Source organism: Lygodium microphyllum, chromosome 24 (assembly GCF_053477565.2).
Source record: "Lygodium microphyllum isolate KBCC chromosome 24, Lygodium_microphyllum_v1.1.10, whole genome shotgun sequence".
Lineage (NCBI taxonomy): Eukaryota > Viridiplantae > Streptophyta > Polypodiopsida > Schizaeales > Lygodiaceae > Lygodium > Lygodium microphyllum.
Genome location: NC_141158.1, coordinates 62,099,933 through 62,111,059, shown reverse-complemented (window position 1 = coordinate 62,111,059; position 11,127 = coordinate 62,099,933). Strand labels below are relative to the sequence as shown.

At 42.3% G+C, this 11,127-nt stretch overlaps 1 pseudogene; it reads left to right on the top strand.

The window, feature by feature from the left end:
• The first annotated feature begins 787 nt into the window (after window positions 1-787).
• LOC148015160 (25S ribosomal RNA) lies at window positions 788-2,294 on the top strand (annotated as a pseudogene).
• The last annotated feature ends 8,833 nt before the right edge of the window (window positions 2,295-11,127 follow it).

Here is an 11,127-nt window from a genome sequence, read left to right as displayed (position 1 = left end):
AGGGCTTCGATAACACTTGCACCTTCTCTTCTCCTCTTAGATACATGCAAAGTGATGCTTCCTTCACCCCTCCCTTACACCCAAGGAGAGCCTCCTCTTTTATAGGCTTTCAAGAGCTTCTTTTCTTGGAGAGAGAGTTTAGTTGATCTTCATGCAAGATGTGGTTGTTCCACTTTGCAGCGCTAATTTCGAGATATCTCTTTGTGCATTGTTTGGATGAAAAAATGTCTAACACAAAAGCTATAGATCTTGTTGTTTTCGATAACCCACATGGCCCGTTTTTGGAGATTGTTTTCCTATTGAGAGATATTTTAAAAATGGATTTTTTTAAAAAACTTTTTAAACTATACTCTTAACTTGTGGTCCATGCAACCACCTTGAGTCATAGATAAGGAGATTTCATTAGATTGCCTTGGGCCTCAACCTTAAGATTGAATTCCACACAAAAGCTTGTATCATTTTAGACCTTAGAAAGAGAAAATCACTTCTCTCCTCACTTCTAGAGGATCACGTCTCTCGTCTTTCTTAGTGAAAGAATTCCCTCTCTCGTCTTTCTTAATGAAAGAAAATACCTTAAACCTTGACTTGTAGGGGAGAGGATGACCCCAAATGAATGCAATGCTCATTACACACAAGTAAAACATTCCCAGGCGTCCCTGGATACACACATAAATACATATACACAATGCTCATTACACACAAGTAAAACATTTCCAGGCATCCCTAGATGTGGCGCTCGGTCGTACTCATAACCGCATCAGGTCTCCAAGGTGAACAACCTCTGGCGGATAGAACAATGTAGGTAAGGGAAGTTGGCAAAACTGATCTGAAACTTCGGGAAAAGGATTGGCTTTGAGGGCTAGGTCTAGGGGTCTGCTTCTCGACCTCAGAGGCTATCGAGGGTCTGTCTGAGTTGCCCGATGGCAAGGTTGGACCTCTGCCTGCCAATTGGGTGACAGGGACAGAATGTCGTTTCTCGCGGGGCGGCCCTCCCTAGGCGGTGAACAATCGTCTCAGAACTAGTACAGACAAGGGGAATCTGACTGTTTAATTAAAACACAGCATTGCGTTGGTCCCTACAGATATTGACGCAATGTGATTTCTACCCAGTGCTCTGAATGTCAAAGTGAAAAAATTGAACCAAGTGTGGGTAAACGACGGGAGTAACTATAACTCTCTTAAGGTAGCCAAATGCCTCATCATCTAATTAGTGACGTGCATGAATGGATTAAGGAGATTCCCACTGTCCCTATCTACTATCTAGCAAAACCACAACCAAGGGAATGGGCTTGGAAGAATCGGCAGGAAAAGAAGGCGTTGTTGAGCTTGAGTCTAGTTTGACTTTGTGAAATGACTTGAGAGGTGTAGAATAAGTGGGAGCCTTTGGCACAAGTGAAATACCACTACTTTTAACATTATTTTTCTTACTCCATGAGGTGGAGGTGGGGCTTACCCTTGCTTCTGGCCTTAAGGTGCACTCATGTGCCGATCCAGGCAAAAGACATTGTCAGGTGGGAAATTTTGTTAGGGCGGCACATCTGTTAAAAGATAACGCAGGTGTCCTAAGATGAGCTCAATGAAAACAAAAATCTCGTGTGTAACAAAAGGGTAAAAGCTCATTTGATTTTGATTTTCAGTACGAATACAAACTATGAAAGCATGGCCTATCGATCCTTTAGTGTTTTGGAATTTGAAGCTAGAGGTGTCTGAATAGTTACCATAGCAATAACTAGCTTGTGGTAGCCAAGTGTTCATAGCGACATTGATTTTTGATCCTTCAATGTCGGCTCTTTCTATCATTGCAAAGCAGAATTCACCAAGTGTTGGATTGTTCACCCACCAATAGGGAACATGAGCTGGGTTTAGACTGTCGCCCCGTGAGACAGGTTAGTTTTACCCTACTGATGAGCGGTGCCGCAATAGTAATTCAACTTAGTATGAGAGGAACCGTGGATTCACATAATTGGTCATTGCGCTTGGTTGAAAAGCCAGAGGCGCAAAGCTACCATGTGTAAGATTATGAGACTGAACACCTCTAAGTCAGAATCTATGCTAGATGCGGCGCTCTCTACCTCCCCGGCTGATAGTAGGGGCGCTTGTGCGTCCCCAAGAGCATGTGTCAAGAGTCTCCCTCGAGATGCCGGAAGTGGTCGCCTTGAGGAGTTTGAATGGAAATTCCGATTGATCGGGGAGATGGATCCTTTGCAGACGACTTAAATATGTGGCTGGGTATTGTAAGTGGTAGAGTAGCCTTGTTGCTATGATCCACTGAGGCCCCCAAGTCCTCGCGCACACCATGCACCCAATCTAGTATAGCTCATGTGGGCGGTTTGATCGCCTTCTCTTCTCAATATCCCTACCTTGGCTCGCTTTTAGTGCAGTTTTCGTGCTTGTCTTGCCTTGTCGACATCCACAGCATTTCAAGTTTTCCCGCCGTGTCATGGATTCTATGACTCGGATCTTCTATCCGTCGCCTTCCCGTGTGTGGGGTTCTCTTCACGTAGACATGCGCCCTCCACGATGTGGATTCTATGACTTAATCTTTTGTAGCTCGTTGCCTTTACGTGCACGAGTGACAGATGATTTTTGATGCCAAGAAGTGCTTAAAAATAGCCAAAAAAATATGAATTTTTGGAAAAAAATAGACTTCGTCGAAGGCGGTAGTGGCAATCAGTACGATTTTAAGCGGCAATGCCTGAAAAAGGCTTAAAAGATCCACTGACAAAAATTGGTTAATTTTCATAATTTTTTGGCATGTTAGACGAGACCCTAGGAGATGCCCAACAATGGAGGACTTCAAGATGAATGCCTAGAATTTTTTGGATCATAATTCGGACATCGGATGCGGAAGAGGGAGTGCCCGGGAGGCCAAGACTTAAGTTAAGTGGAAATGGACTTAGTAGATGCCAAAGGTTATGACCTTTGGGGGATCCCTTTAGGCCCCCCCCCCAAAATTTTTGTGAGAAAGGGGGGGGTGCATTTTTTTCACCTCCTATTGGGGAAGAGGGCGCCATGAAGAGGGCGCCATATCCATGATTTGAGAGATGGGGGGTTGGAGAGCCTGAAAGCAACCCCCCCAACTGATCTTATGCATAATCTTCTTCTCATCTTCTCTCTCCATCACTCCAATCCACTCCTCGAATGGCTGTCCGGTTCAAGAGATCAAATTTCAGTCTTTCTCTCTCCTCCCTCTCTCTCCTTGCAAGGGGCAGTTCCTACGTGTGAAGAAGAATGAAGCCCGGTTGATGAATGCTCGTCCGGTATGGTACCGGATTGCTTCCAAATAGAAGGTGGGCTGAAGATGGTAGTGTGGAGGCAGGCTGAGCATCAAACGGGCCTTGACTTGCAAACCCGCAACAAGTTTCAAAACCTAAAATAATAAAAAATACACGGTTATGACATTTTTACAAAGAAAATGGCTCTTTTTCTACATTTGATGAGGTTAGCAATGTTTATATGGGCTGAAAATTGATGGACATGTTGTTTGCTATTGGTTTTAGTCTTTCATAATAAAAAACCTAGAAAATATACACTTAAAGTATGGGGAATAAATAGAAAAAACCTGAAAAGCATGGGTTTTAGAGTAAAAATGGGATTTTTGGGCTTAAAATTGAAAAAGTATGAAACAAAACACCAATAAAATGTACATGTTTACTATTTAAGGACTTAAGAGCCACAACTCTGAAATAATGCTACTTTTCTTCCATTTTTATTGATAATAAATAAGGAAAAATGAGGAAAAATGCTCTTTAAAAGGGGGAAAAATAGGAAACGGACGAGGAAAATTATGGAAAATTATGGATGTGTCTGTGAGTGTATAATGAGGATAAAGCATGATGGTTTGCCTCATATTATCCCTATTTATATGTTTTTGTGAGTATTTACTGCTTACTTCATGCGAAATACACATGAAATTACCCTTTTACCTATCACCACAAGCAAAACTCTAAACAGTAGGGAGAGAGGGGAGTTTGAGCGTTGAAATATGATATAAAATCTGATGTATTTTCTGCATTATTCATATAGGATGATGTTAAGTTAAATAAAGGGAAGTACATCACGAGTGTAAGGCTCGGTGTCTTCTCTCAGTACAACAATCATGTGTTAGTGTATGGAAGCATGAAAAGAGCGGATTTGCACAATGCACGAGATTGTTTTCCAATTGTTTGAGCACTTAATCATATACAAATTTGCATTAAGCATCATTAAAAGTTATCAATTACAAGCTCCTTGATGTATATCACTTGGTTTCTTTAGGACTTGACCCACGTAGAGAGAGTGAGCAACCCGGCTGTAGGTCTAGACGGTGGGTTAAAGGGGATGGATAAGTGAGGATAAGTGCATTATTGGAACGTTAAATATATTGGCACCAAGAGGGGAGTTTGTTTCGAATGTGTCTATGTGTGGAAGTAGCACATCGAGGGGCCAATCCCCAAGATATAGGAGAGCTGCGGTAGGGCCACGGAAATCAGCTAGTGGGGTGTGTTGAGATATCGAGCTCCACTCGTGATATGCCAGGGTGACCGTTGTGCATTTATGTCACCGACTTGTTAGCTGTAGATGCGGTTGGTACACCGCCCATGAATAATAGCTAGATGGCAGCTATCCTTATCTACTCTAGTTCATGGCTCACTTAGTATGCCACCTTAGTTAGTTGAGTTTGATTTGAGACCCATATATAGGGATCTTCTATTTCTATGTACTTGAGTTCTTTTGGCTTACACAACTAAGAAGAGGAAAGTTGTTTTCAGCCTCCACCTTTGTGTGTATTCCCCCATTGTGCAAGCAAGAAAACTACAAGTGAGACTCCTTCCTTCTCTCCCACAATCTTGACATGGTATCAGAGCCTTGTTCGTGGTAAGGAGCTCAAGAAAGCAAACCAAGTTCGCGGTGTTCTGGTAAGAGGACCAATGTTGCTTTCATTTTTCTAGTTTGGGAGCAAGTCTCTGCAGGTAGCACAGCCGGAAAGTGCAGGAGTGCATTGTCTTAGATTGAGACGTCCTTCGCAGTGTGGCAAGAGGTCAGTATATGCTGCGAGAAACGGGGCTTTAGCCCTCGGTATCCCTGTTTTTTTTATTTGAGGCCATTTCAGGGCCTGTTTTGGAGGCAAAAGTTTTTTGCACGCACTCAAGAAAAGGCCCTGTTTTATGATGTGCGACCACTGTTCTATAGATCAGTGGAAAGTTACTACAGAAATTGCATCGTATGCCTGTGCATTGGGAGTTACAGAATCATCCTTGTTGCCTGTTGATGCAAAATCATCACTAGGAAGTGACTATGTGGTCAAGTACCACTTTCGTCAGTTTTGCAGATTTGCCCTTGTGAGGCTGAAGCTGTGTTTTTTGTAGTGAGAATTTTTTGCAGTGTTCTGTAATGGCATCTGATTCTCTTTCACAGATTGTCACTGAAAAGCTTGACAAGAACAACTTCCAAGCATGGAAGTTTAGAATGACGAATTTTCTTATGGAAAAGGGATATTGGGAATTTGTTGCAGGAAATGAAGACGAACCAGTTCTTCCTGATGTTCCCAATCAACAGCAAATGCAGGCATTTAAAGCATGGCATGAGAGAGCCAGAAAAGTTATGTACTGGCTGTCTATCAGTATTTCAGACTCTATGATTGTGCATATTCAGGATGCAAGTACGCCAAAGGAGGCATGGGATACTCTGTCAAAAATGTATAGCACAAATACGCAAGCCAAAAAAATGCAGCTCAAGCAAGAGTTGCACAATGTGCAAAGAGAAAGTATGAGCATCAATGACTACCACATGAAGGTGAAGAAGATCGCAGATGCACTTGCTTCCATTGGGTCGCCAGTGGAAGATGATGATTTAGTTTCTGTGACCTTGAATGGTCTAGGAAAGGATTATGCACAGTTCCGAACATCCATTTTCGTCCGTGAAAGATTTCCTGATTTTGAGGAGTTGATTGCTCTTCTAATTTCTGAGGAGCAAAGAAATGGTGGTGCATCTTCTTCAAAAGGAACTTCAAAAGAAGCTGTCTTCTACTCAAATGCTGGAAGAGGTAGAGGCAGAGGTAGAGGAGGCCGATCTGGAGGCCGTGGTAGAAATCAGAATATGCAGCAAACTCAAGAAAACCAGTCCTATGGAGGAGGACGTGGTAACTCTAGAGGCAAGGGGATCCAAAGAGGTCGTGGTGGATGGCAAAAAGGCCAAAATGCAAACAGGAATGTTGAATGCTACTACTGTGGTAAAATGGGTCATATGGCTAAAGACTGCTATAAAAAGCAGAATGATATCATGAGTGGAAAATTGCAACAAGGGAATTATGCATCTTCTAGTAGACAGGGTGATGACAGAAATGAGAATTTGTTTATGGTGTAGCACATGACCAATTCTGTGACAAGTGCAGAAGAAAGCAACGATGTGTGATATGTTGACTCAGGTGCATCAAACCACATGACAGGTCATGCAGAATGGATGCAGGATGCAAGGAAAATGGAAAAACCAGGTTTTGTGGAGACTGGTGATGATACTGCACATCCTATTGTGCAGATTGGAAAAATTCCTTTGTCTATGCAAGATGGGAAAAAGAAATACTTGTCGGATGTATTTCATGTCCCGAATATCACCAAGAACCTAGTTTCTGTTGGTCAAATGGTTGAGCAGGGCTTGCAGGTCAAATTTAATTCTCATGGATGCTTTGTTGAGGATATGAAAAATAAAGGTCGCTTGATAGAAAAAGGAAAGAAGGGCAGAATGTTTACGTTGGATGCAGACATGCCTGAATTGAGTGCAGCAATGTTTGCACATGGGACGGGTGTAGTTGCAAATATTGATATCTGGCATAAACGCATTGGTCATGTTAATGTACAGCGACTTAAATCAATGCAAGCCCAAAATATTGTTGTAGGATTGCCTAAATTCAAGGTTGCAGAAATGCATAAGGTATGTGAAGCCTGTCAGTTTGGAAAACAGGCAAGGAAACCATTTCCTAGACATGTTCAAGAGAGTAAGAAGCCATTGGAATTAATCCACTCTGATGTGTGGACTACTAAAGCTGCATCTCTTGGAGGCTGTCATTATTTTGTCACTTTTATTTATGACTATAGCAGAAAAGTTTGGGTGTATTTTATGAAAAAGAAAAGTGAAGTTTTTGGGCATTTCAAAACTCTTAAAGCTATGGTTGAAAAACAAACAGGCCTGAAAATAAAATGCCTAAGGTCAGATGGAGGGGGAGAGTACCTCTCAAATGAGTTTGCAAGGTTCTTGCAGGAGCATGGCATAAAGCAGCAATATTCATGTAGTCATACCCCACAACAAAATGGAATTGCAAAAAGAAAAAACAAACATATTGGAGAGGTATCTCGTGCCATGCTCAACGAAAAAGACCTGCCAGATTTTTACTGGGCTGAAGCAGTTGCTACAGCAGTCTACATAATGAACAGGACTCCCACTACAGCAATACATGGGATGACTCCAGAGGAGAGGTATACTGGTAGGAAACCAGATATTTCTCATTTGAAAATTTTTGGTTGCATTGCCTATGTTCATGTGCTAGATGAGTTGAGATCCAAGTTGGATCCAAAAGCTGAGAAGTGCATCTTTATTGGTTATTCTCTGCAGCAAAAAGGGTATAGATGCTATAACCCTTCTACTCGTAAGTTACCAATGAACAGAGATGTTTTTTTTTATGAGATGAATAGCTGGTATAAACCAGTAAATGTGATTGATAATGTAGATGCACAAAATGGTAATGCTACACAGAATTCACAACAGCAGTCACAAGATATTAGTGGACCTGGAGCGTCCTCTAGCAGTGGTCCACATTCTTCGCCATGGGCAGGCAGATTGAGATCAAGAGAATCTTCTCAAAGCAATGTAGATAGTGGTATGCAGGTATCACGAAAAGGAAAAGAGAAGGTAGATCAGCCCATGTTTGATGTGAATGCAGGTCACTCTTATGTGGATGGTGAATCCAGTGGCTCAGAACAGAGCATTGATGATGAGTTGGGTATTCCTTCTATTGTAGACCTGGAGTAAGGAAGACTAGGGATGTTTTGAGAGCACCTAGGAGTGAACCTACTTTGCCCAGGTCTACCAGAGTTAGGTATCCTATGGATAGGCTGAAATATGATGGATTTACAGCCATTCACTATGCCTATATGGTCAAAGTGATACAGGAACCAGAACCCACTTCTTTTGAGCAAGCCATGGGAAAAGAAAAATGGGAGAAAGCCATGGATGAAGAAATGGATGCCTTGGAAGCAAATGCTATATGGGAATTGGTACCTTTGTCTAAAGATAAGAATGCAATTGGTTGTAAGTGGGTTTATAAGGTGAAGCACAATGCAGATGGCTCTATGAATAGATACAAGGCAAGATTAGTAGTCAAGGGGTATGCATAAACATATGGCATTGATTATGAAGGAACATTCAGTCCCATTGCAAGGATGGCAACCGTAAGAGTAGTCATTGCTATGGCTGCATCAAAGGGATGGTCTTTACATCAGATGGATGTAAAGAATGCCTTCTTGCATGGTGATTTGCAAGAAGAGGTCTATATGGAGCAGCCACCAGGTTATGTGCATGCTGTTCATCCTGAGTTTGTTTGTAGGTTGAAGAAAGCCTTGTATGGTTTGAAGCAAGCACCTAAAGCATGGTCTAACAAGATAGGACAGTATCTTGTCACTATTGGCTTTCAGATTTCCAAGGCAGATTTCTCACTTTATGTGAGAAAAACAGAGAAAGGTATTATGCTGCTTGTCATTTATGTTGATGATTTGATTATCACAGGTGATAGTGATGAAGATATCCTTCATGTGAAATGCTATTGAAGCAGAAGTTTGAGATGAAGGATTTGAGAGAGCTGCATTATTTCTTGGGCATTGAGGTGATTAGATCACCAAGTGGGATATGGCTCTTGCAGAGGCAGTATGGATTGGACATGCTGTCCAAATATGGGATGACAGGCTGTAAGCCTATTTCAGTTCCTTTGGAGCAGAATGTGAAGTTGAGCACAGATGTAGGTGAGCTTCTCGAAGACCCTACTATGTACAGACGCATAGTAGAAAGTTTGATTTATATGACTATTACCAGGCCAGATTTGAGCTATGCTGTTGGATTGGTAAGTCAGTTTATGCAGGCTCCAAGGAAACCGCATTTGGATGCAGCTAGATGCATACTTAGGTATGTGAAGTCCACATTGCAGTATGGACTATTTTATGAAACTAGGATTCAGATACAGTTGCATGGATACACTGATGCTGATTGGGCTGGTAGTATTTCTGATAGAAGATCTACCAGTGGATATGTGTTCTCTTTTGGGAGTGCTGCAATCACTTGGAGCAGCAAGAAACAGCCTACAGTTGCCTTGTCGAGCATAAAGACTGAGTACAGGGGTGCAGCAATGGCTGCATGTGAGGTAGCTTGGTTGTATAAGCTACTTTATGATATGCATTAGCCTACAGATGGGCCAGTTGTCATTTATTGTGACAACATGAGTAGTATACACTTGGCAAATAACCCAGTCTATCATGCTAGAACAAAGCACATTGAGGTGCATTATCACTATGTGCGGGAGAGGGTTTTACTAGGTCTTATTGATCTAGTTTATGTCAGCACAGAGGATCAGGTAGCTAACATATTTACGAAGGCATTGGGCACAGAGAAGCTGCGTAAGTTCAGAGACTTGCTTGGTGTGCAGGAATTGGGATTGAGCTCGAGGGGGAGTGTTTAGATATCGAGCTCCACTCGTGATATGCCAGGGTGACCGTTGTGCATTTATGTCACCGACTTGTTAACTGTTGATGTGGTTGGTACACCACCCATTAATAATAGCTAGATGGCAGCTATCCTTATCTACTCTAGTTCGTGGCTCAGTTAGTATGCCACCTTAGTTAGTTGTGTTTGGTTTGAGACCCATATATAGGGTTCTTCTATTTCTATGTACTTGAGTTCTTTTGGCTTACACAACTAAGAAGAGGAAAACTGTTTTCAGCCTCCACCTTTGTGTGTATTCCCCCATTGTGCAAGCAAGAAAGCTACAAGTGAGACTCCTTCCTTCTCTCCCACAATCTTGACAGGGTGCCCTTTTGTGTGTAATACATGGCATTTATTTCCATCATATGTATGATCTCCCTCTGAGGAGATTGGGAAAGGGAACATCTGTTGGATTACAGACTATAAACACGTAGTGATTAGTGTTTAGGATAGTGTATCCCTCGACAGACGCTCTTGGTCCGCAAGGCCGTGTGGTGGGGTTGTCTGTTGAGTCCATGAGGTCCGGCCAGTGCCTCAGCCAGTGCCGGCCCATTTTAGGTCCCATCAGTGGTGCGTTTGCCGAGAGCTGCCTATAAGTGGCGGTCTTCAAATCTAGGTTGTAAAGGGACCTAAGTTTATAATTTCCATTAGGAGTATGCTAAGCTAACCATAAAATGGGGTTTGTTCAAGGATGGAAAACCTTGGCTTTCCCTACAGAAAACTTATTGATGGACTTAGTTAGTTATGTAGAGCATGAGTTCTCTATAGAAGATAATTTAGGTGATGAGAAGAGTAACCAGTTTAGTGGTCACCCCATCCTCTAATGCGATGGCATGGGCCGAGGTTTGCCTTGGTGTGGTCTCTACCCAAGAGAAATCTTCTATAACCATCCATCAACCTAGAGGGCATGGAATAAGTATGTTGGAAGTTATGGCTGTCATGGCATCAACAAGTGATTATGCTAAAGCCGTAGTGCCATGGGAAAAACTCGGCACAGTGGAGTGCAGTTATGGCTGAAAAATCCCATGTGGTGGGGCATCGCGCCAAAATTTTAAGTATCACAAGGATGTTAGAAGCCCTAGATGTAAAGGGAAAACCGTTGCTTAAAATACACGGTCCCCAGGTCCTAAGTGCTAAGGATAAGTTTTCTTTTGATGAGGGGCAGAAGCTCCTATATAAAGCCATCATGGAATTGCCTAGGAAGGGGCAAGATATGGAAGATCCTCTAAGAAAGAATCAAAATGATATGCTAAGAGCTATAGGTCTCCCTAGACCACTTTATGAGTTGGAAGAAAGGGACATTAAGGATAATATTAACCTCCCTATACCAGTAAAGGTGGAAATGGAAGAGGTTGGAGACCCTAAGACACTAGGGTTAGGCCATGATTACGAGGATTTTAATGG